Source organism: Protopterus annectens, chromosome 9.part0 (genome assembly GCF_019279795.1).
Source record: "Protopterus annectens isolate FY-2018-M chromosome 9.part0, PAN1.0, whole genome shotgun sequence".
NCBI lineage: Eukaryota > Metazoa > Chordata > Ceratodontiformes > Protopteridae > Protopterus > Protopterus annectens.
In genome coordinates, this window is record NC_056743.1 from 1,357,999,495 (window position 1) to 1,358,024,895 (window position 25,401).

The 25,401-nt window shown below is 42.4% G+C and overlaps 1 protein-coding gene and 3 non-coding genes across 4 annotated transcripts in view; all 4 read left to right on the plus strand.

Moving 5' to 3' along the window:
• Nucleotides 1-25,401, plus strand: part of RPS5 (ribosomal protein S5) — a 367,355-nt gene that overhangs the window by 15,549 nt on the left and 326,405 nt on the right. The gene's annotated exons all lie outside the window — the stretch shown is intronic.
• Nucleotides 1,140-1,272, plus strand: LOC122812555. Its single transcript, XR_006366523.1, has one exon. It is a non-coding gene; the product is annotated as a small nucleolar RNA SNORA3/SNORA45 family (small nucleolar RNA).
• LOC122812553 lies at nucleotides 3,225-3,353 on the plus strand. The gene has a single exon (XR_006366520.1). It is a non-coding gene; the product is annotated as a small nucleolar RNA SNORA3/SNORA45 family (small nucleolar RNA).
• On the plus strand, nucleotides 22,661-22,793 carry LOC122812556. Its single transcript, XR_006366524.1, has one exon. It is a non-coding gene; the product is annotated as a small nucleolar RNA SNORA3/SNORA45 family (small nucleolar RNA).

Consider the following 25,401-nt stretch of genomic DNA (forward strand, 5'->3'; position numbering starts at 1 on the left):
TGTCAAAGGCAACTGTTTTTCATGTACAAAGTATATATACAATAGTGTGTGTACACAGCACATGACTAAACACCATCTTCCCGTGTAGAACATGGAGAAGAGAGAGTTTTTTTTCTCCAGAGGTTAATATTTTCAGTACTAGAATCCTGTACCTAGTCCTCATTGAAGTTAATTTCCTGACGCTTTGAGGTAACCTTGTCATAAAGCTCTTATAGTGATGAGGCAGATTTGTCTGTAATGTTGACTTAGTCAGGATTTTTTAAGCAAGGCTCGTTGCTAAAAAAAAAGTTTAAATAAAACTTGATGCTCATACGCATGCATGTTTTGTATCAAACTAGTTTGTGTAGAAGCATTTTCTGAAGAAATTCCATTTTAAAAACTGTCTCGACATAGAAGTCTGAGGACCCAAACATGTTTACAACATTAATATTAATGGGTGGGCAGGAAGGATTTGGGTTTCAGCTCTGTTAGCATGTGTAAGTAATTGACTCTTGATTGACAGATGTAATTTTTGTTTTTCATTTCCTCTTTGGAGGGATGCCCTATCCCATTTGCAGTTATAGGGTGTTAACCCTGTCTAGGAATATTTGGAGTAGAGTATGAGATGCATTACAGTATGGTTGTGTGTTGAAGTAACTAGCAACACATTGGATGTTGGAAGCAGTAATTGACATTGGCTAGTGAAGTAAAAATCGCTGCTTGTTTCTCTGCTACTTTTTTTTGCAGTTTGTTGGCTGTTTGCATGGGTATAATGTACTGGATTTGGTTGACAAGCAGCCTACAAGTAGGGTGTGTGACAACTGCGCACTTTCTGTTGCTGTTCTTCAGTGTCTGTGTAAAAGGGCCTTTAATTGCATTGGATCTTTACTAGATATAAGGCATTGTTGAAAGACTGAGGTGTGTATTAAAATTCTGCCTGTTTTACAGTCTTGGGCAGTTTCACTGTTTCTGCCCCTGGACAACACAAAGTAAAGTCTTGTGTTGTGCCTAGAACACTTGTCACTCAAGTGTCACTTCAGTAGCATTTCAGAAAATGGGCAGTACAGATGTACGTAGTGCTGCATTTTTGAGAAATATTCACTTTTATTTGTAGTGGTTATACAGGTTACAGCTCTTACAGTAAGTTGCTTTTTAATGCAGACGAGGCTAGAGTCACACCTTGGCACTTGGTCCTGTTGCCATGGTGTGCTACAGCTACTCGGATAGTGAAGTCTGAGCCTATTCACTGACTGAATCTTTGTGGTGCAGCCAGTCACCAGCTCCGATACATTTGTAGTTAGAAACCAGGGCTGAGGAGGCCATATTCATATATTAATGCATGTAGGTGTTACATTTGTTGACTGGGGAAGCCTTGCTGTGCACAAAAGCCTGTTTTCAGCGGAGGCCTGGGGAGAATCTGCAGAATTTTCAGTTCTCCAATATCATTGTTGGGTGGAATGCAGTTAAACCTAAATTTAAAATGCATTATTTGCAATTTATTACTTACTGCATTGTTTTAATGCAGGGGTGTGTTTGAGAGTCTTTCTTTAGACATCTTCTAAAAAGGCAATTGATGGGCAGGTTTCATGAGGTATCCTGCTTAGCATTGTGGGAGTAATGAGTTGGTTAACTGAGCCTGTGGAGCAGGCTTCTTGCACATATGACGTGGGGGGGGGGGGCACTTAGAGGTTTCACAGAATCTGACTGCCTCCTTTCTGGAAGCATTTCTGAGTCTGTATATTTTGATCTTGCATTCACTGCAATATTCATCATGTATGGGATTCCCTGCTGTGGAAGCCCAACGACCAGCTAGTCTACCAAAGCCTACAATTCTTTAAGATGCATTGAACATCACCCAAACGCTCGTCGCGTAGGGCATAAAGGTGATCAGCTGTACCATCCTCAGTAAAGCTGGCTGTAATTGCTTATGTTTTGTCTGTTTGCAGGTGGTGGGCTATAGTTTGCAGTGTGACAGCAAACAGTTTTACATTTGTCATAATGTTTCCATTGGGGTTGCTGTAATGGTGACCTTTAACATGAGTTGGCATTTAAATCAGAGATGAGCACTTCTCCTACATGATTGTAGGAAGCTGCTGCTTATTGCTGCAGATAATGGTTACAATAATACTTTCTATGGGGTGGTTTGGAATAATTAAGGTCTTTGTCTCATAGACACAAGGTATAGAGTTTGGTTCTGACTTGGTTATTGTCTAGGCTTAGTGTCCCTTCAGGGTAGTTAGCATAGTATTCACCTATGATCGCCTGGATGTGGGATATGTTTCTGCTCTTATGTCCTGCCTTGGTGGAAGTGGCAAACTTGCTTCTATGAGTTACTGTGCAGAACTTGTCTGTCAGTATAGAGAGTGCAAGTCTTTAATGTTTTTTAGTTGTAGCTTCATCCCCACCACACTGAGTGGTGGGCAGTACATTATGATGGTCATTTACACTGGCTAATTTCTAGTTAGTATCTCATTTGTATGGCAGGACATTTTGTGTTAATTGTGGCATTTCTAATGTAATTGACTACTTTCTTATGGTAACAAGCATCATCACTGCTTCATACCACCAGTAGTCTTCTACAGCCATTTGTTCTGTTTTGGTCTTTGGCTTGTATCAGATCTCTGCATTTAGTGTGTTCCATACTGTGTATACAAAATTATGAAAAGTGGCATTTTAAACTCTTGCATTATAGTAAGAGGTATGCTGCTGTCACATTGGCGAGTCCATGCATGAATTAAATGCTAGGAATTAATTACTGGAAACGTGGAAGACCAAGACACAGAACGTGGGCTGTTTTTGAGGTACTGTGTATACAAGCATTGTAACGTGTAATATTTAATTAATGGATGATACAGGGCTTGTTACTGAAACCTGTTGGTAGAGTATATTTTATTAATGCAAATGTTGGCATTGGATTGTAATATGGAGGGTTTTGTAAGGAAACTATAAACGCTTGGGCTTGAAGCAGCAAAGGTAACCATTTTATGTTCAATGTTCTAAAATGCTAATATATCATGAAAAGTGGTTGTGGTTTAGGAAGCAAGTAGCACCTGCATACTGACAATGTGGGTAGGTGCCTTCAAGTAAAGCGTTTACAGGATATACAAGACTTATCCTCGACAGTGTCATTTTTAAATATAAATCAAGTGAGTGTCTCGGGGAAACTTTTTTTTAGCCCGAAAGACTTTGGGGAAGCAATATGTTTAACTGGCTTTCTGCTGCTTAGGGAGGAGTTAGTTCAGGTAACCGAGGCTAGAGTCACATCTCTGTACTTCTGTTGCCCTGGTGTGCTACAGCTACTCGGATAGTGAAGTCTGAGCCTATTCACTGACTGAATCTTTGTGGTGCAGCCAGTCACCAGCTCTGATACATTGTTAGTTGCCATGTGGGCAGGAAGTATGGCTAAGAAGCATTTTTTGCCACACATTGTGGGGTAAGGTGAAAAATTATTTAAAGTCTGTATAGTTTTAAAATTAGGTGAAACTTGCCTCCCTGCCCCTCAAACCCCACACACACACACACACACACACACACTTGTGTATGAGAACAAGAAGTTTTGCAAATACTGGCCCACGAGATATTATTTTTCACCTGAGAGAATTGTAAGCTTGTATGGTCTGGAAAATCCGAGGTAGCCAGTGATGAGTTTTGCAGTGAACAGTAAAAAGTTAGGTGTGGTAGGTGTATGTTGCAGCTGCAGGCAGTAGTGTGCATTGTACCATTGTGAGGCTGGTGACACCTTGCATACTTGTGGTGGTAAACAGACATTTGACTGGCTTGTATGCCTGTTCTTCACAGCTTTAACTGGATGGTCATTTAGACCTGTGAAGTGCATGCTAGAGGAGGATGAGTATGGCAGAGTAGGTGGTAGTGTGCCATGGAATTTTCATGCCTCCCTTTTGGGTGTAGGTCTTAAAATAAGAGGGGGGGGGTGTGTGTAATCACGAAATGTCAGCTTTATTGCAAGCAGGGGCTAGTGACCGGTAATGGACAAGTTATCATTCTGCCCAAATGTTTGACTGGATTCTGTGAATGAATGGACCTTTATTCTTGTGGAACAACACAAAGTTGGCATAGTATTGAAATTCTGTGTTCTGCAGTCAATAGCCGTTTTCATCAGTACTTGTCCCTAGCAGGCATGCATAGTAATCTGACTTCACCCATCCTCAATTCTAGGGTTTTAACCTGTTTTAAGCCTTTTTTTTTTTCCTAGACAGTTAAGGCTGGAATCTCTGCTTAGCGCTTTTGTTCTCCTGGTGTGCTGTAGCTAGTTGGATATGAAACGTTGTTTCATTGTTAGCTGTATGTGCGCTGGGGGAGCAGCTTTACCCATCTTTTACGAGATGTAATTTTGCAAGTAACTAGTACTAGAGAATAGCACTTGCCATGTTACCTTGGTGTGCTACACCCAGTCTTGGTGGTAAACTCTGTGCCTGATTGCAGACTGACTCTGTGGTACAGACTATGACCAGCTTATATAAATTTTATTAGAATGCCATCATGTACCACAGTTACACTTTCTTTTTCATCCCTGTTAACCATTTCTTGCCATTAACTGCAGTAGTTACGGGAAAGGCTTTAAAGTGTTCCTCCCTAGGTATCCGGGTAATGAAAGACTAGTGGCAAATGGGACTCTAACAGCTTGGCTGTGTGGTAAACTCTTGTTTAATTGTTAGCACTACCAGAGTGTATACTGCTGTCTTTTTCCTGTAATTAAAAGTAATTCTGGATAAGAGGTTAGTCTCATCTTGGCAGTTAATCATGTTGCCATGGTGTGCTACAGCTAATCTGATGATAAATCCTGAGTGTATTTACTGTGGTGAAGTCAGTCACCAGTTGTGATATATATTTAGTTAGAATGTAGCCCTCTGCCACATCTGGAAAATTGGTTAATTTATAAAGGTTGAAGAGGGACTTTTCTGCCATTTTAATGGTGGTTATGCTTTGGAGTCTGTTGCCTTTGTGCTTTTTAGGAAGGCAGGTGGTGAGTGGGTTTTTATTTAAAGTGGAGTGCTGATCCCAAATGGATCCATTACAGGCTTATCCAAAATGTAAGGCAAAATGTGGTTAAAAGATATTTTGGAACTTGCACTATATAGAAACCAGAAAATTAGTATAAACTGGGGGTAAGAAAACTAGATGGCACATTTCGTAGGATTATCTGGATCCTGCTGGAGGGAAGAATATAGTGTAAGTGGGGAAAATGGGTAAATGCCAGTATTGACATTATGCTGCTTTTACCAGTAATCACCAAGAGTCTGATGTAGTGAAAATGTATCTGAACGTTATTTTGCATGTATTCCACAAATTCCATTTAATCCTATGTAATTGGCTCCTTCCTTGTCTAAAGATCCCGTGACAATTTTTTTATGCAAAATTCGATACTTTTGAAAATTAAAGCTAAACCAGGTGTCGTTCCATTTTCTAGGAACTCCTTTTCTGGCACCCAGTAGAATTAAACTGGCGTATAGAGCATTACATATGAGTAGGTGGCCTGCCAAGTTACTTATTTGTATGGGCAGTACATATACTATCCAGTTCTGTCTTGTCTATTCCTGTAAGAATGTAATTTGTTAAAGTTCATGGTTGTTGGTTTCTGGGTAAACCCTAGAACCACTAGCTTGTGGATGGTACGCCTTGTGTAAAATGTATGCTGAGAATGGGTTGAGTGCAAGCTTTTCACGCACTTGACTGATGTGGACCTAAAGTCTTGCATGATTAAACCTACCCCACAAAGGTACTGTAAAGGCAACTTTCTGTATCACATGGGAAAATGTTGCTAGTAAGTCACAGATGTGGTGGACCAGATAGTGTTCAGTGCAAGCATGTTCATCTGTGCCTAGTGGCCTTTCATCAAGGGTTGTAGAAAGTCTTCCACGTCTTTTGCTTCAACTTTCAAATTAAAAGCAGTGGAGAAGTTTTGGCGGGGGGTCTGCTAGGCAGCCACTTGGAGAGGAAGTGGGCAGTTTGTTTTTAACATTTGTTAATCGGGAAAGTCCAACTGGGAGAGAGACCATTTTCAGTGGAGGCCCAGGGAATGTGGGAGGAAACTAGAGCACCCAGAGGAAACCCACACAATTGCAGGGTGGAGAGGGAGGGCACCACACCGGAGAACCTCTTGTGATGTGACGCTAACCACTACGCTGTCCCAGTTGGTAAATTAATTGAGGAGCTTTTTGAGGAGAAGTGGTTTGTGTACATGTTGTAAGCAAGTTTTGTTAAAGTTGATTTGACATGGAACCAGATTTTTGAGGTGTAGTCATTTGGTTGTGGTGACTGTGCACGGCTTGTTTGTCTGCCCATGCTATCTCTAAGTTAGTGACAAGTCTTTGTCTTTCATGTCTCTTGAGATTCATTTTTAAGCTGTGAGGAAGTGATGGTGTAGTTTTTGTGGGGACTTGTTGGTTCAAACTACAATAGCAGAGTCTCCTGCCTTCATCTGTGTACTGTCAACCAGCTGTTTTGAGTTGTTCCATGCCCCACTGTCCTTTAAAGGTCCAAAGTTTTGTTTTCCTCTTCCTAATGGTGTCAAGTGAAGCATTTGCCAAACAGTGGATAGTATAGTTAGGAAGTTGAAGGAAGAGGGCCCGCTACAGACACACACTTGACAGCCATCTACTTCCAGGACTTTTCCCTATCTGCTGGACATGTTTTAGCCTTCTCTGGGCTGTGTTTTTGACCTAGTGTCTTGCCTCTTGCATGCTCTTGTCCTGTCCCCAAGGGTTGGTATGTGTAATAGGTGCAATGGTATTTTAACTGCCTTTGCATGCCTAGGCCATGAGCCATGATCCCTCTGTGTATACTTGATGCCTCCACCCCACTGAGGTTCTAATGTAGTATCTTATCAGAGAATATGCCCATCATCCCTATTTATACCATGATGCACCCAGGGTATTGTGAATACTTTCTCCCATGTCAGTGCAAGTTGCTGATCCAAGAGACTTGAATATTTTTCCACCACCTTCCTCGCTTGTAGAGGGAGCTGTTAAATGGTCCTTTCCAAAAGGTGCAAAGGTGTATTTCAGTGAAGTTCTCCAACCTGCTGTGTGCCCTTGCATGCCTGTTCCAGCATCTAATTTGGTTCCTGTTTTGACTGCCACCTGCCATGGACTGGTTTCAGATGAGTGTTTGTTTTGCATCAGGAGACTTTAATAAACATCAGAGCATTGCATCTGTAGATGTTCATAGTGTTTCACTGTTGCAGTCATTACACTTGGGTTATCCTGCTGGCAGGCTACCCGCAGTCGGCCTGAATTCCAAAGTCTAGGTCCAGCGTCGGTTGCTGTCGCCTCTTGGCGTCAGTGTGCCAGGGGTATAAAAGATGCAGCTGACGCCATTTTCTTAAGTCTTTCTTGCCGCACGGTGCCCGAAGCAAAAGCAGTTTGCAAGTGCCGGTCAGCCGACTCCTGAGATTTTCAAAATCGAATTTCAGGTCCGAAGTCTTCATTAAAGCTAAGTACCCCGTTGGGGAAACTTTTTTTTTTTTTCTTGCTCCAGACCGATGTCAGAAAAAGTTAACAATTGTGTTTCTTGTGGGAAGCAAATACCTCCTAAGGATTTTCACTCTTACTGTATTCCTTGCCTAGGCCCTGATCACAACGTTGCTAGCTGTCGGTTTTGCTCTAGATTTAACCAACGCACTATTAAGTGTCTACGATTTTGTCTTTCATTACTTTGACCGAAGATTCAATTATATGATGCCGTCGGAACAACCGACCGGAATTTTATAAAAAGGAAAAGGACAAGCATCGGAGGTCCAAAACCGAGGGTGCTGCTAAGCCAGTCGCCAGTTCTCAGTGAGGCGCTTTACAGCCCCTGACGCCCGCTACCTCAGAGCCACAGGCCGCTGTAGATTCCCACTTGGAGCCAGTTAGGCCTCTGGATACTCAAGGTATTGGACACTCTGAAACTATTCCTTCAGATGGGTCCGGAGCCGATGAGCAGGCATGTGCTTCTGAGGGTGTTTTCAGACCTACGGTTATATGTAAAACCTTCTTCAGCTTCTAAAGCAGCTTTAAAGACAAAGAAACAAGTACAGCATTTTCCTGGACAGACTTCCATGCCTAGAAAACAGATGCTCAAAATGGCCGAAGACCTAATTACCTTTATCAGGGGTACCCATCCCCCTCCTGGTAAGAGGCCTAGGCAAGAGACAGAATATGAATCTTCAGATCAGGTTTCCATTTCCTCTGATTCCTCTTCTGAGCAGGAATATTCTCTTCCTCCCTATGAGGATTCTGATACTGAAGAATCTATTCCTTCAGCCTCTCCTCCAGAGGATTTTTCTTTTGGGGAAACCCTGTATACCATGAGGGAACACTTCCACTGGGAGAGCCAAGACTACTCGGATTCAAAGAAAAGGCTTAGAGATTTTCTTTTACTACCTCAGAACAGGCCACTTGCTATTCCTTCTGTTAGACATTGTAGATGTAATTTCAGAGCCCGCCCTTTCACCTGACTCTCTATCCCCTGCCCCTGTAAAACCAGACAGATACTACAGGGTTCCAGACTCGCCTAAATTTCTTTATAAAAACCCTGTTGCAGATCCTGAAACTATTTCTCAGGGTCCCAAAGGGGTCCAGGCTTCTACTGCAAAAAAAACCCTATCCCCTCTGACAGGGATTCTAGGTCACTAGACAGATGGGGGGAAAACAGTTCTGCTACTTTGGCTATGAGGGCCTTAAATTGTCAATTTCATATGCTTAAATATCAGCAATACGTAATGTCACTGCTAAAACAGAAAATGTTGGCAAATTCTGATTGTGCAGAAAATAAGGAAATGCAGGATTTATTGCATGCAACTGAACAAGTGGGAAAGCATACATTGCAATGTGGTTTTGATTCTCTAGAGGCCTCTTGCAGGGCCGCAGTTACGGGTTCTGTCATTAGAAGACATGCTTGGTTGAAGGAACAGATTCGACCTGATCATGTTAAGGCAAAATTACTAGATGCTCCATTACAGCTTGATACTTTATTTGGTGTTGAAGAAAATGGAGGACAAAGCGAAATCCATGCAAACAGTAAAGGATTTCTTACAGGTACAGCCACCCAGATTTAGCAGGAACTGGCCTACAAAGAATTGGTCCTTTCCAGTGTCAGACCACAGAGGCAGATACAGATGCCCTAGAGGCAGATCCCAACCCCAAGGCTCATACAGGCCTAAACAGTGGGGCGCTTCTACCTCCAAAAGCGGAGAAGACGAATCGCAGCCGTACAGGAAACGGTCCCAATGACTTCCCTCTGCCAACACCAAGCACTTATCTTTTGGCAGCCCCCTTAGGGGGAAAACTAGCACTTTTTTTCTCAAAACTGGCACATGATCACCCAGGACAGATGGGTCTTGAATATAGTATCCCAGGGCTACAGGTTCCATTTTCACACCCCGCCAAGGGCAAAAGGTATGCCAGACCTGCCACACAATCAATGGGCAGAGGCACAAAAACAAGTTTCATCCCTCATGGACATAGGGCCATTCAGCCAGTACCACAGCAAGAGCAGGGACAAGGATGACTTTTCTTGGTACCTCGAAAGGACAAAGCCTGGAGACCAGTACTGGACCTGTCTCTTCTAAATATATTTCTGGACATTCCAAAATTCAAAATGTTGACTTTGCAGCAGCTTCTGCCCATGCAGGGCAAAAAGGCTTGGCTTGTAACTTTGTACCTAAAAGAGGCATACCTGCATATATTTGATCTGATCCTGGGCGGCACAGTGGTGCAGTGGTTAACATTGTCACCTCACAGCAAGAGGTTCTCCGGTTTGATTCTTGGCTGGGGTGCATTCTGTGTGGAGTTTGCATGTCTGACTTTCCCGGTCAACAAATGATAAATAAATATACCAATCAGACAATCTTGCAGAAGATACCTCAGATTCATAGCTGGCTCAATGCACTACCAATTCTCTGCACTGCCCTTTGGCTTATCTACTGCGCCCAGGGCCTTCACAAAATGCCTGGCACCAGTAATTGCATATTGCAGACAAAGAGGAATTCAAATATATCCTTAGTTTGACTATTGCCTAATTCAAGCAGAGAACAAGGACTTTCTACTAGAACATCTGGCGGTAAAAAGATTATTGATATACCTAGGGTACACTGATTGGTACCCTCTCAAGAGATAATATTCCAGGGTGCAAGCTTAAATACAACTTCCCATTTGGCTTATCTCACGCCAGACAAAGGCAACTGACTTCTTACTTCACAATGTTGGCAACAAAAACCCAGTTAACTGCAGGAAAAATTCTGCAGGCCTTGGGCTTCATGGCATCCTGCTAATTCCATATGCCAGACTGCATATGAGGAAACTAGTGTTTGGACTCAACATTGCCACAGCCTGGAAACATTGATTACCCTCATTCCTTGCCTTCAAGAGGAGTTTCGATGGTGGGCACAGTCCTGTCACCTCAACAAGGGACAGCCATTCAACCTACCCACAGCCAGGCAGTCAGTAACAGATGCTTCAGATTATGCCTAGGAGGCACACATGGCAGGAAAATGTATTCGGGGCACATGGCTCTCAAGCCAAATGCATCTTCATATCAATCAAAAAGAGATGCTAGCTGTTCAGAATGCCCCGTCAGCTTTCAAGGACCTTCTTCATCCAGCACAACTACTGATAAGGACGGACAATACTACAGTCGTGGTACATAAACAAGCAGGGAGGGGCACATTCCTACCCCCTCTGCAGACAAGCCATGACTTTGTGGGACAGCATTGACTTGTCAAGTACATTTGCAAGCACAATTCCTGCCAGGAAAGAAAAATACTCTGGCAGACTAAGCAGAAACATTATGGATCCCCACGATTGGAAACTGGATCCACAAGTCTTCAGCATGGTGATAAAGAAATGGGGATGCCCAGACAGATCTTTTTGCCTCCCCTCACAACTACCAACTACAGAAATTCTGCACAAGGACTTATCACAAGCAAGCATAGAAAGTGGATGCTCCATCATTCAGCTGGAAAGCCCTAACAGTATACGCCTTTCCTCCTCTGCCTCTCCTTCCCAAGGTACTCCTAAAGGTCAGACAAGAGAAGACAAAAATGATTCTGATTGCCCCAGACTGGCCCCGCCAGCACTAGTACCCAATCCTAAAGAGCTTGTCTCAAGGCCCAGCCTGGACATTGCCTCCAATTCCTCATTTGCTGACCAAACAAAACAATCATCCTGCGCAGCCAACTCAAGACCCTAAATCTGGCAGCATGGCGAATAATATAGCCATTCAGAACACACCTCTCTCTAAAGCAGTGATGGATGTTATTTTGGAGGCCAGGAAGCCAAGTACCGGAAAATCTTATGCAGAAAAATGGAAGAGATTCTGTGCTTGGAACCAGGCACAAGGAATTGACATGCTGGTACCAAATATTCCTTTACAATACCTGAGATGCTGGACAAAGGCCTATCCTCATCAATTAAAATCCATGCCTCTGCCATTTCAGCTCATATTTTTTTCTCACCCATTACTAAGGCAATACCTCAGAGGGGTCAAAAACATAAGTCCTCCAAGGAGAGCACCAATACCTGCATGGGACCTCAACTATGTCTTGGAGAAACTTACACCTGCCGCCTTTTGAGCCAGCCAATACAGCTGAAATAAAGTTCTTATCTTGGAAAGCAGCTCTGCTCCTAGCAGTAATCTTGGAAAGCAGCTCTGCTCCTAGCAGTAACCTTTGCAAGATGAGTTGTTACAGGCTCTCATGGCTGTGGAACCTTTCATCATTTTCCATTCAGACAGGGTTTCTCTGAGGACTAACCCTATATTTATGCCTAGGGTAGTGTCCAGTGTGGCCCTTAACCAAACCATTCATTTACCAACTTTTTATCCAAACCCACAGAATAAGGGTGGGAGACTCCTGCATTCTTTGGACATACACAGACGGCTGTGCTTCTACTTGGACAGAACTAAAGCTTTCAGAAAGACTGAGCAACTTCTAGTGGCATATGCTGTAGGATCACAAGGAAAGCTTATCTCTAAGCAGACTATTTCAAAATGGATAGGCCACTGCATTAGATTCTGTTATTCACAACATGGCAAATCAATTCCTAAGGACATTGGGCCACATTCTACCAGAGCAGCAGCCACTTCAGCAGCCTTCCTCAGAGGGTATCAACCAAAGACATTTTAGAGGCTGCAACTTGGGAGTTCAGTGCACACTTTCACAAAGCACTACCATTTACCTCTCTACTCTAAATCCAGAGCATGCTTTGCCACTGCAGTTTTGCAGAGCCTTATAGCCTCTCCTAATCCTATTTAGGCCCAGCCTCCCTGCCTCAGCTTTGGGATTCAACCCAAATTTAATGACTGCAACAGTGAAACATGATGAACATAGTACAGTTGTGTACCTACCATAAATGTAGATGTTGGTGTATTCACTGTTGCAATCCAGGTTACCCACCCACCACCCCCCTTCTCATTGCTGGGACTTTTCTGTACTTCTCTATCCTATACAACCTATGTGGTGTATTTGCTTGTGGATGAAGGAATTTGTTTTTGCATGCATACTTATTGGCATAAATTCTTAGCCTACCCTTATGGGGGCACCTGACATCTGGGGCAAGAAAAACTGAAGAAAATGGCGTCTGCTACATCTTTTATATCCCTGGCGCACTGATGTCAGGGAAGAGGCGACAGCAACCGATGCCGGACCTAGACTTTGGAATTCAGGCAGACTGTGGGGTAGGCTGCCAGCAGGATAACCCAAGTGTAATGACTGCAACAGTGAATATACTCTAACTTCTACATTTATTGTAGGTACACAACTGTACTTTCTGTTGGATTAGTGTTACTCTTTGATAGACTGTGGATATGCAAGTTTTTCATGTGTCTGCAAGATGGAGGAAGTAATGTCAGTCTTGTGTGGAATCTTACTACAATAGCAGAGTCTCCACCTTCATCTGTGTACCGTTGAGCAGCTGTTTTGAGTTGTCCCTGCCCCGTTGTCCTTTTAAAGGTCCAAAAGTTCTAGTTCATCCTTTTTTTAGGCTTATGATTGAATATACTGAGACAATCTACATGTACCTCCCAAGCACCTAAACCAGTTCAAGACCTCAGTGATTTTCCAAAAAAGCTCTCTGGTCTCGTTACCCCTACCCTCTGGTGGGCTAAAAGCTCTTTCATACAGACTCCTGAAGGATGAGCTCTGTTTAGCCTTGTGGACTGTGAATTAACCAGTTTTTGAACTCTCGCCTACGTAGAACCAGTGAGTCTGCTTCATGGGGAACGTTTGGTCCCCCATTTAGTATTGTGATTTAGCAGAGCTTCAGCCTTCTTTTTGGCTGTAGGCTTAGTAAGAATCTGTGACTTGTAACATTTGTGTGTGGCTGTACTCCAGACCGGTCAGTGAAAAGTTAGTCTCTGCTGTTGGGCTGAGGCCAGAGCTCTGTTTAAAAACCCTGTGTTTATGGTGGCAAAACCTAGGCTAGTAATAGTGGAGCTGAAACACAAACCACATGGAATTACTCCTGGAATGGAGTTGATCTGAACTAGTGTGTAGCTACACTTGGTTTCTGAATGTCTGGTAAATTGGAGACAACATTTATAAAGGTGGAGCTGCTCTTTTCTATTCCTACCTATTCAGCACCAGAGCCACTAATCTGACTTTGTAGTCAGGGTGTTACCTCTTGGTAACAGACGCAGGCTATTCTGTGCTGATTTATATACTAGAATAGGACAGTATGATTACAAAACTAATTTTTAGAAACTGAAACCTCCAGCCAAGCTAGAACTTCCAATGAGTGACTCTCAAACCTCTTGTATCAGATGCACATGGGATATATGCAAATGACCCTTATGAACATCAGGTGTTTCAGCTATATGGCGATTTTTGAATGCACTAAGTCATTTCAATGGACAATTTCAGGCCAGTAAAGCCAAACCCCATTGGCTGTGGATATGCATATTTCAGCCTTGTTTGAAAATGTTCCCTTATTTTCTGAAGGGAAGGCAGGCTACTGGTAAGATGCTAAATGATTAGCCAGTACTTGAGCCTTTAACAGTTAGTTATTCAGTTATCTCTACTGGGGTAGTAGTTACGCTTATTTTGGAAGCTTTATTTTGGTCCACTGTTTAAAAAAAAAAAAAAAAACTACAAGTTGGTCATGCAGTCCACTGGTTAAAACTCTTGGAGCTTCAGGGGATGGTGTAACTGCTGTTCTCTCATGGGGGTATGTTACTATTGTTTGGGGGTTTATGCATCTACAGTGATATAGCAACGCTTCTCTGTTAGATCATATATGTACAGTGCTACTACAGTAGTAAACCTGTACTCCTTCCAGACCGTACAAAAAGGATTAAGTAATTGTTTGTGTAGCTAGGCCATGTGACTCCTGAAAGGCTTTTAGCAGCAGTTGTGTATTTAGGTCTTGAATATTGGCTTGATACCAGTGTTTTTTTAACTGCAAGTCAGTATGAACAAAATGTTATGGCTGGAAGGAAAAACAGCTATGGTACTTGGAGGGCCCCAGTCTCTCTTATTACAGACAACCAGCACTTTATTGAAATGCCCTCTTATTCAGTCAGCCTTCTCAGGCAGTAGAGAAGAGAGTGGCATTGATTTCATAATTGCACATTAGTGTGGTCCAGTACCTAACCCCAAGCTTCTCTTCCCTAGCAGCTTCAGCAGTAACCATATTGCTCATCTGGCATTCAGTTCAACACAAGTAATCCAACACCCCCACCAGAGTAGACAAGTCACTGATGCAGTCTATTCTTGATTGGACCGTAACCAATTGGCCTACACTACTCCAGCAGTTTGTTTCCCTCCCCGTCCTCAGTGACAATACCGTCTTAAGAAAATCTGTTCACCCTCAAAAATGTACCATATATGAACAAATTTGTAACAAAAATCCTGCCCCAACTATGTTCCTTGGTTAACGTATGACCCAAAACAATTGGGCGAAGATGGAGACTAAGCTTGGACTCTGCCAAATCAGTAAGAATCAAACTGCACTAAACCACTACAGACTACTAAAACAGAGCAAAAAATATATTATGACAAATCGGTACTACACTCTAAACAAAAACACCATAAGTCACATAAATTCTGGGACACCATAAACTATTAAACCTGGACTTGCCTCTACTCCTACCCTCAACATTTCAGACTCCACGGTAAGTATTGCAACACAGTTTAACACTCATTTCATTAATACCATTCATTCACTAACCAACACTAGTTTTAATCCTGCACCTACGCTAACACACCTCACTGTAACCAGTAACTCTTAAACCCATCTAAACCAATCTCACTAAAAGAATGCTGTCTAAACTTAAACCTACTGCTATTGCTCCTGATAAACTACCCACTGAATTTCTAAAACTTGCTGCTGATGCCATTGCATTTCCCATCTCTCTCATGGTCAACCGTTCCATTACAGAACAATATGTGCCTAAGCTCTGGAAAATATCTTGGATTATCCCACTTCACAAAGGAGGTTTATCTAAAGACCTTTCTTACTAGAGACCAATAGCCATTCTGCCTCCTTTATCTAAAAGTTTGAAAATGCATCCACCAACTCATGAACCATCTTCTTGATTTAACGGTCTACTTTCTAGTTCCCAACATGGATTTCACCCTGGTCATAGTACCACTACTGCCCTATTAAGCTTTGCAAATACAGTCCACCAACTTATGTTGCTTCTATCTTTCTTGGTATGTCCAAAGCTTTTGACAGTGTCCCATTAACTGCTCCTTCATGAACTCTCCCAACTTGACATTAGCCAACCTGCACTCTCCTCTGGTGTTTCGAACGTCAGCAGTCTGTTAAATGGCACTCCTCTCTCTCTCTCTCTCTCTCTCTCTCTCTCTCTCTCTCTCTCTCTTACCCCTCATTTGGAGTGCCACAAGGGTCTATCTTTATTTATTTTACATTTGTTGACCAGGATAGTCCGACTGGATGCATGTCCATTTTCAGTGGAGGCCCGGGGAGAGAAGCTCCAAGGGTAAGCAGATACAGCATTACATAATACCAGCATTACATATTACAAACAGACTATTTACAGAGATTACATAAGTAAGCAAGTTAAACAAGTTCCACAGGTTACAGTTAATCCTGAGCACAAGTCAGGATTAAATTCAATTGCACAGTAAACTGGTTAACCGGTTTTTACACATTCTAGAGAGAGTTAGCCAGGCTTGATGCATTGACATAGCCAGTTAAGTGACAAATGTTGTTTGAGTCTAGTTTTAAATTTGACCTAAGGCGGAAAGTAAGGTAATATCAGCTGGAAGAGAGTTCCAGGATCTACTTACAGAGTTTGCAAAGAGAGAATCACCGGCTGTGTTGTTAATTTTGTTAGTCTGAAGAGGATCGAAGCGGTCTAAGATTGTTATAGGGGGTGATAATATTTTTAAGTGCAGGAGTATTGTCCGGATTATAGAGGATTTTATAGGCCATAATCAGTTGGTTATACTGGATTAGGCTGTGTAGTTCAAGCCAACCAAGCTGATTTAGATTGATGCAATGATGTGTACTAAAAGGCAGCCCAGTGGCAAACCTGGCAATGTGGTTATAGCAAATTGAGAGTTTGACAGTCTTGTTTAAATTCGAGAGTAGAGGGGATGTATACAGAAGGGTTGAAAGAAGGTGAGAGCGAGCTATGGCAATTTTAGCTGGAGGAGTTAGGAAGGCTTTTATTCTGTAAAGTGACCCTAGTTTTTTATTGATGGTTTTGATAGTTTGGTTAATATGTAGGTCAACTTTTAGATGGTCTATGATGACACCTAATAGTTTTGTAGATGGTTCAGGGGAGATTATTGTGCCATCATTTGATTTTATGGTAAAGGTGAAAGCAGTAGATCTACGTGTTGGTGAAAATAACAGCATTTTAGTTTTTTTTGGGATTTAGGATCAGGCGATGTTCAGAAAGCCAGTTTTCTATTGTATTAAAGGTGGTCTGGGTAGCTGACCATAACTCTACTGGAGATGTGGCTGAGCAAATCAGAGTAGAGTCCTCAGCATATTGGATACAGCTGACTTTTGGGATGACAGTATAAAGGCCGTTAATGAAGATGGAGAACAGCAAGGGCCCTAGTATAGAGCCTTGTGGTACTCCAAGGGTGTTGGGTAGAAGGTTAGAGAGTTTGTTCTGCCAGAGGACAGCCTGCTGTCGACCATTCAGGTAGGATTGAAACCATTGGAGGGCTCCAGTATCTAGACAGAATGCTTGCAGGGTTTGGATTAAAAGTTTATCAACCATATTGAATGCCTTGGAAAGATCCAAAAAGAGGGCTGAGGATATATAATTATTGTTGCGATTATGGTTTATGGTGTTAGTAAAGGCTAGGAGGGCTGAAGTAGTGCTGTGATGAGGATGGAAGCCATGCTGAGTGTCTGCCATAAGGCGATTTTGGATTAGGTGGTGCATTAGTTGTCTGTGAATACACAGACAAGTGGAGAGAGTATAGCTATTGGCCTATAATTGGAGAATTCAGTAGAGCTGCCTCCTTTGTGAAGTGGGATTACATAGGATATTTTCCAGATGGTGGGAATTTTAGCTTCTACTATGGTTCGATTGATTAGTATTGAGACTGGGTAAGCAATAGCATCAGCTGATTTTTTGTAGGTACTCGGCAGGGAGTTGATCAGCAGAAAGTGTAGTGGGTTTTAATTTTTTGATCAAGGTACGTATAAGTGAAGTGGCGACTGGTTGGAAGCTGAACGCAAGTAGGTTTCTAGGGGTGCTACTTTCAGGACCAGGGGAGCTAGAAGGTAGTTTAACCAATTCTTTACTGAGACAATTCAAGCCCTAGCTAGCCAACTATCAGAAACATCTTCAGGAGTTTTATCAATAGTAGTAGCAGGGATTGGCATTTAAGTTTGTCCAGGATGTAGTAGATTATTTAAACCTGCCCAAAACTTCTGAGGGTTATTTTGATTTACTGTTTAAATTACAGTAGTATTGTTTTTTGTCTTGTAAAATTGATTTTTTGGTTTCGTTCCTGGATTGCCTGTATTTAATGTGATCTTGAGGGTCTTTAGAAGAATGCCATAAAGCCCATGTTTTGTTTCTAAGGGTAATTTTGAGTTTAGACTCTCTAGAAAGCCATGGTGCAGTTTGTACCTTGGTTCTCTTTGAACGAACAGGTGCATGCAACTCAAGGATCTCAAGGAATTTGTTAAAGTATGCTACTGCTTCTTCTAAGGGGAGGTGTTTTAGAATATTCCAATTACATGAGTTTAGTTCTTGTTGGAATTTGGCAGGGTCAAAGTTTTTATTGTTTCTAACCTTTCTGAGTAAGGGTTGTTGGGAATTAATGGTTTTGTGCTTAATTACATATGTGAAAAGGTGATTGCTTAGGCCATTAAGAAGGGTACCAGAGGTGTACAGTTGGGAGTGACTGTTTACGAGTACCCAGTCGAGTATACTTTCTTTTTGGTTGGGTTTACCTGTCCTGCTAGGGGTGGATATGATTTATGTAAATGCATGCAGGTTAATATGGGTGGTTGGGGATTCTGAGGAACAGGTGCCCCAGTCTGTTAGTCTCCAAGTAGTAGGGTTTCTTGGGGGTAGTGATATCCTATCTTCAAATGTAGATATATTGTTACCTGGGGGAATGTACATACAGATGATATTAATGCATTTATTTTTATTAAGTTGCAGTTTGGTGGCAAGAATCTCTGAGTTATTAATCTGAGGAGGTTGTATTACATCGGAGTTGAATGTCACCATAGATTTATATAGAGTACAGCTACCCCACCCCCCTTCCTCGAAGCACGATCCAGCCTGTGTGTGTTGTATCCAGGTGGTAACACTTCATTGTCTTTAGTGTTATGTTTTAGCCAGGTTTCAGATAAACAGAGAATCTCAGGGGAGTGGACATCCAGAAGTGCATGCAATTCATGTACCTTGTTATGACAGACGAGGAGAGAGTTAGTTGGCCTATTAATTGTAGGTTTGTAGCTTAGATTACAAGTAGAGGGGGTATCTGAAGTGAGTGGGCCAGGGTTGGGGTGAATATCACCACCAAGTATTAGGTTGAGTCTATACTTGGTGATGAACTTCAGGAATTTGTTTATTAGTTTGTGGTAGTGTTTGGATCTAGAGCTAATGTGCCTGGGGTTGAGATGTTGATAGACTGGACAAGATGTTGGATAGGATCTGGTACTGTAAGTATGGTTGAAGGTGGAAGGATTTACAACTGGGGTGATAGTATAGCCTTTTGGGACCTGAAATCCCGTGAGAAACTGGTTTTCATACATACAAGGTAAGGAGGTATGGTGTGAACAAGAGTGGTAGTAAAGAGGAGTATATCATTATATGTGATTCAGCTAGTGAGTTAAGGAACTGTTTTACCTGGTGATGCAACACCAGAAGATGGATAGATATATCTTGGGCCCTATCCTCTTCTCAATCTTCACAAATAATCTACATAAAGCTACTCAAACTGCCACTATTATGCAGGAGACTTTACCCCTAATCTGCTCTGCTCCCTCTCTCTCTACTCCAAGATGTAACTCAGAAATTCATTACTTCTATAGAAACCTCTATCAACTTATCCCTAACTCAAGCAAAACTAAAGTAATGATCCTTTCCAACAAAATCCCATCCGTCTCAACCCTCCTTTCTAACTCTTCAAACAACATTATTGAACCTGCTCATCATACAAAACTGCTGGGTGTAACTACAGACGCAGGCTTAAAGTTTGATAAATGCCTAGTAACAGTAATAAAAAAACACATCAAACTAGAATCCTTTATACAGAGTTGAGCCTTGCCTCAGACTCCACCAGGCAATCCTATAGCTAGAACTCATTTACTATCTACTCATCTATATGCTTCACCTATCTTTACCAACCTAAAGAAAACAGACTTGGCTAAGTTTGAATCTTGCTATAATGAAGTTGCTAAATTTGCAACTAACTCCTTTAGATCTCATCACTGTACTGCTCTTCAATTAAATTGGCTTGAACTGCCAAATCTCCTATACAACTATCTTCTGCTCATTCCATGTTATACCAACCCAACAAATGTCCATCTCTCCAAAAACTACAACCACAGACCATTAATAAAAACTTAAGATCTTCCACTAAATTTGTACTGAATGTTGCTAAAACAAACAATACTTTTGGTGACTTATCCCATTGCCAAGATGTGGAACAATATACTTCAGGAAATCATCACCTCTAATGTCATTAAATTCAAACGCCAACTTAAAGCCTACTTTCTCAACATATGGCTTTACCATTGTGTTAATCCTGGATAATTTCATCCTATTGCCACCCTCTTGTTTTTTCTCTCCTAACCAATTCTGCCAATTGCATAACCTTTATCTGTTCATTACCTGCTCCTGTCTACTCTTATTTCCCCTTTTTCTCTAACTTCTGTTCATTTTTTATTTCTTCTTTCTCTTACTCTTCCTTGTCTGTACTTTCAATCTTGCTTCCTTCTATGTTCCTTCACAATCTTTCACTCTTCTGTGTTGTACATTTTTCTGTGTATAGCTTCTGTACTTGTTCATTATCACAATATTATTACTACTGTTGCACTAATGTAATATTTTGCAAATGCTACCTTAATATTCTCATTGAGGTGGTGGCCTTTCTCTCCAGGACTCTGCTGAAAATGGACTTTTTGTCCAGTCAGACCTTCCCAGTAAACAATCGTCAAATTCTTGACAGATGGTTTGTTAGGAGGGTACTTGAATTAATGTGATCTATGCCCTACACAGAGTTTTGTGGTGGGTGTGCTTTTGGCTGCCAGCCTATCTTCATGCCTGAGATCAGTTCTGGAATTCTGCATAGCAGTTGCACCACTAGGCGGCTTGGAAGCGGCAACCTCCTCCAAATTGATACTACAGAATTTAAAGAAGCCATTTTGTTTCAGTTTTAAACGGGATGGATGGTCAGCAATATGATTGTTTCCAAATAGTTCTGATAGATGTGTGGGGGGGGTGTCCACGGGCTTTCAGGTTTGAATAGGGCAGCCTAATTTGTGAGGCATGAACTAGAATCTATCCTTGTATGCTTGAAGGATAGTTTGTCTAAGAATGGAGTTTGAAAAAAAAAAAGTTTGTAGCAATTTTTGAAGGGAATGTTGCCTCACATTTGTTATGGGCTGCTGTATATACTTAAATGTAGAAATGGGGATCAGGAATGAGGGAGATACATGAATGTGTTTGTATAAAAGTAGGGAGAACTTCATGTGTGTTGTCGCATGGGTGTGCATTGCTAAGTCACCTTTTTCAAGATGTTGCAGTAATGGACTGGTAGTGGAAAATGGCTGACTTTGTACTGCACCAAACATTTTGACACCCATGCGCGTGCACTGTTTTGAATAGCTATGTATTTGCTTCACATAGGCCAGACACATCTGTAGTGTCTTGTTACTTGCAGTACATGTTGTATTTTATTTTTATTTATTTATTTTACATTTGTTGACCGGGCTAGTCTAACTGGATATATGTCCATTTTCAGTAGAGGCCCGGGGAGAAAAGCTCCAAGGAAAAAACATACACTTTAATAGAGAGTAACATCAAAACAGTTTTATACAGCAATAATTATACCATAAAAGCAGTTTTATACAGCAATAAATTTAGCATAACATGTTAGCTAAAGAAATTCTTAAAAGAATATAAAAAATAGAAGAATTAAGTGTTTTTTTTTTTTTCCCCAATTATAACCTACTCTTACTAGAAACAGGTCTTAAAAGGGTAGTATACTAAGTAGGTTAAAGTATACTACATTTACATTTTACATTTGTTGACCGAGCTAGTCTAACTGGATGCATGTCCATTTCCAGTAGAGGCCAGGGGAGAAAAACTCCACGTATTTGTACAGAGTAAATAGATGCTAAAAGAATAGAAGTTATACAGTGTTGTCAAAAAAAAATCAAAAAAATTATAAGATAATTCAAAAGTTTTAACAAATACTGTAGAATAGAAATCCAGTTCTTTAAGGTACAGAGAACTTTTACTTGTATACGTGAAATTTGTGTACTATAGGATATGTTGTTAATTTGTAATAGATAGTAAATGAAGGAAGGGTGAGAAGAGTGAGTGGGGGGGGGGATTAGTCAGGGTTAGTACAGGTGCATAGCCAGTGATTATTGAGAATATGGTTTTAGTAGTTTTTTAAAAAGATTTTTAAAAAAATTGCAGGTTAATGTGTTATGCATTGTGAATCTTAATTAACTAAATCTTAACATGGATTGAAATTTACAGAAATATTTTCTCCCCTTGTACAGAATTACTACAGCTACTGTATAAAAAATAAATAAATAAAAAAATGATGGTGCCTCTCAATTTGTTACAGGGTTTTCTCCATTTGCATGCAAATACTAAAGTACTGCGTAACACTTTTGGATCTGTTGTGGAGGTGGTTTTCTCCCCAGGCCTCTGTTGAAATGGGCCATTGGCTCATTTGGACTTTTGTGGTTATCAAAGGGCAAAGAAAAAAAAATTGCAGGTTAATGTGTTGTGCATTGTGAAATTTGTGATGCTTGCAGCATTTGGTATACAGCGTATGTTCAGTTATTGATGTTTTTCCCCCCTCCATTGCTATCCTCAGTTGACATGAGTAGATTCTGATGAAGCTGCAGTCTTGTGCTCAGACCAAGTAAAAGCCATCAGTGATTCCTGCAGAAGAGTTATAGGTGCTTATTTACATCAACATTTTGTGAATGCAGTTGAACTTGCATTAAGAGACTCCCTGCTAGTTGTACTCCTTTTTTGTTTTTTCCATACAGCCGAGGCTAGAGTCAAATCGTGGCACTTTGCCATGTTGCCCTGATGTGCTACAGCTACTCGGATAGTGACGTCTGAGTCTATTCACTGCCTGAACCTTTGTGGTGCACTCAGTCACAAGCTCTGATACATGATTAGTTGGAGTACAGCCCTTCATAATGGCTGAAAAGTATCAATTTCATTTGTGTTGCGTTGCTTTTTAAGCGTGGTTGCTGTATGTTTCAATACAGGGATAGGTTTGGGATGTGATGGATGAGGTTTAAAAGAACCTGCTTGCTGTCATGGGATTAATGAGCAGTAGCCAGTTGCAGCTGTGAGACGTGTACTGGAGTTGGAAGTATATGTGACAATGGGTGGTATCTGGCATTGTAAGGTTTGCTGCATTGTTTGTGTGTCCCTTTTCAAAGTGTGTGCGCTAGTTGGCAAAGAGTGTGGCTCCACTTTTAGTACTAATGGATCACATTGATGGGCAACCATCATGCTAGCTGAGGTTTCATCATTCAAGAAATGACATGAAACCTGTGTTCTTGTTTATAACCTTAAAAAGCTAGCAGCAAATCTTCCCAAGTGGATGATGGTCGTTGTCCCAAACCAAAGGTCAGGGTAGTGTGTGCAGTCAGTGCCAAGTGTCCACTTCAGGTCTGGTACTGTGGCTTTACAAGTGCAATGCGTTTAAGCACTTTGACCTTCATCAGTGTGTTTTGTTTCATAGTTTGTGTCCCATTGCTGGAGTTTGTATGCAGTAGGTGGATCTAAATTTTGTAGTGGGTATAGTAAGATGTCTTTTTCTCTAGTATGTATATTTGGTCTTTGTGTAAGCATGTGCTTTGGTGTCTTGAAATGCCTCATGGTCAAGTCAAGAGTATCTGAACACTTGTTTGCCACATCAAATTTGAATGCAGTAATAGCAAGGGTTTGAGCTCTTGCAGAGAACGGATGACTTTGCTCTGCTAAAGCAGTGACCATTTCTGTATGGGTTGGTGGATTGCACTGTTACGCATTTCATCAGAGCACTGTAGATTCCACATGCCTTTCAAGGCACTGTGAGCCAAGTTAATATGAATGGAGATAACTGAAGATCTGAAGTAGGAGATTCATTTGTCTGCAACATGTGGGTTATGGATCCGATATCGGATCTGAACCGGCATGGTTTACCAGCTATGGATCCAAGCTCTCAGCTCCTCCCCTCACCCATAATGCCCTGCTCTACCCTCATGACCTCAGATCTCGTTTGCCGCGCATGGTGACCAGATTGTTTTTTCCAGCTCTCCAGCTAAGTGATAGATTCAGTGTTAAAATTGTAAAATTTTGTAAAAATTTTTGGTTAATTTGTGTGAAAGTGTAGGTTTCCCTCTTGTATTATTACTTTTTTTTTTTTTTTTTTTAGAGTTTAATCTAAAATTTATATCCCTCCCCTCGCTGGTAGCGTAGTGTGTGTGTTGGGCCTGTGAGTGAGTTTTGTTTAGTTACTTTACCTTAGTTATTGTAACTTTTTTTGTTAGCTTGGGATGTCTGAGCAGCCCAAGGCTATTTTCTCTAAATGCTCCGAGTGTGGCCATAAGCTTTCCCCAGCTGATGGCCACACTCGGTGTGTTAGATGCCTGGGGGTTGAACACCTCACATCTGGATGTTCCATTTGTGCAGGGTTCAACCCCAGGGCATTGAAGGAGCGGAGGTCCAAGCTTGTTTTGGCGGGCCTTTTGCCGCCGGACTCGGCTCCGACCTCCGCTCCTTCGGGGGTAACCGTCACCACGGTTATTCCCTCTCCGGCTCCCCCTCCTCCTCCTGGGACTCAACCTCCCGCTTCTGGTTCGGAGGAGAGGGATGCTAGAAAAAGAGACCGGAGGGAGAAGCACCATAAGCGGCGGGCCGAGACCTCTTTTTTGGCCCCGCCAGCCAAGCGGGCTTCTCCCCTGGCTCCCTTGTCGGCTGGATCTCCTCCTCCTCGGCTCCGGTCTCCAGTGTGTTTTTCACCGGGACCTGAGGAGGAGACCCGATCTCCGTCGAGGCTATCGAGGAGGCACTCAAGGCCTACCTCGGTAGCCTCGTCGAGATCAACGTACAGCCTATCGGATGCTGATCTGGACCGGATGATAAGGTTCATCCAGGCCCAGATGCAGATGGGAGTGCTCTTGCCCCCCCCCCCGGGGGGATCTCGACCCCCTTTTTCAAGCCGATTGCTCCTTCTCCGACCCGCTACCCGGGTTCGGAGCAGTTGGAGCCGAGCAGCTTCGGAGCCGGGGGTGGGTCGGCTCAGATAGTACTTGGTACTTCGGATCCGACCCTGCCCTCGTGCATCGGATCCGACCTCTCGGAGCCTGGATCCGAGCCTCGGATCCGGGGGGATCAGTGCTCCTTCTGCGCAGTCTGTGTCCAAGCGCACTGTCCCTTCGGATCCGAGCGCTTCGGCTCTGATCCACTCTTTGGATCCGAGGGGGAGCCGATTGTCGGATCCTTTGGTCGAGGTCGGCTCCCCTTCGGCCTTTGATGTAGTGGAGAGGGCCCTGTTGAGGGTCTCCGGACCCCCGGCACTTGTTTCGGCTCCGTCCCGCGCTCCCTCTGCAATGGGCCAGGCTTCCACCATCCGGCCCTTGGGACAGCCCGCTTCTGTGCCCCAAGCTGTTCCCCTGGAACAGGTTGCTGCTTGCGAGGAGTCCTCTGACAGCCCCCCAGAGGATGTTCCTCGCAAGCATACGTGCAAAAGGAGGCACATTGACTCCCCCGAGTCTCTCACGGAAGACA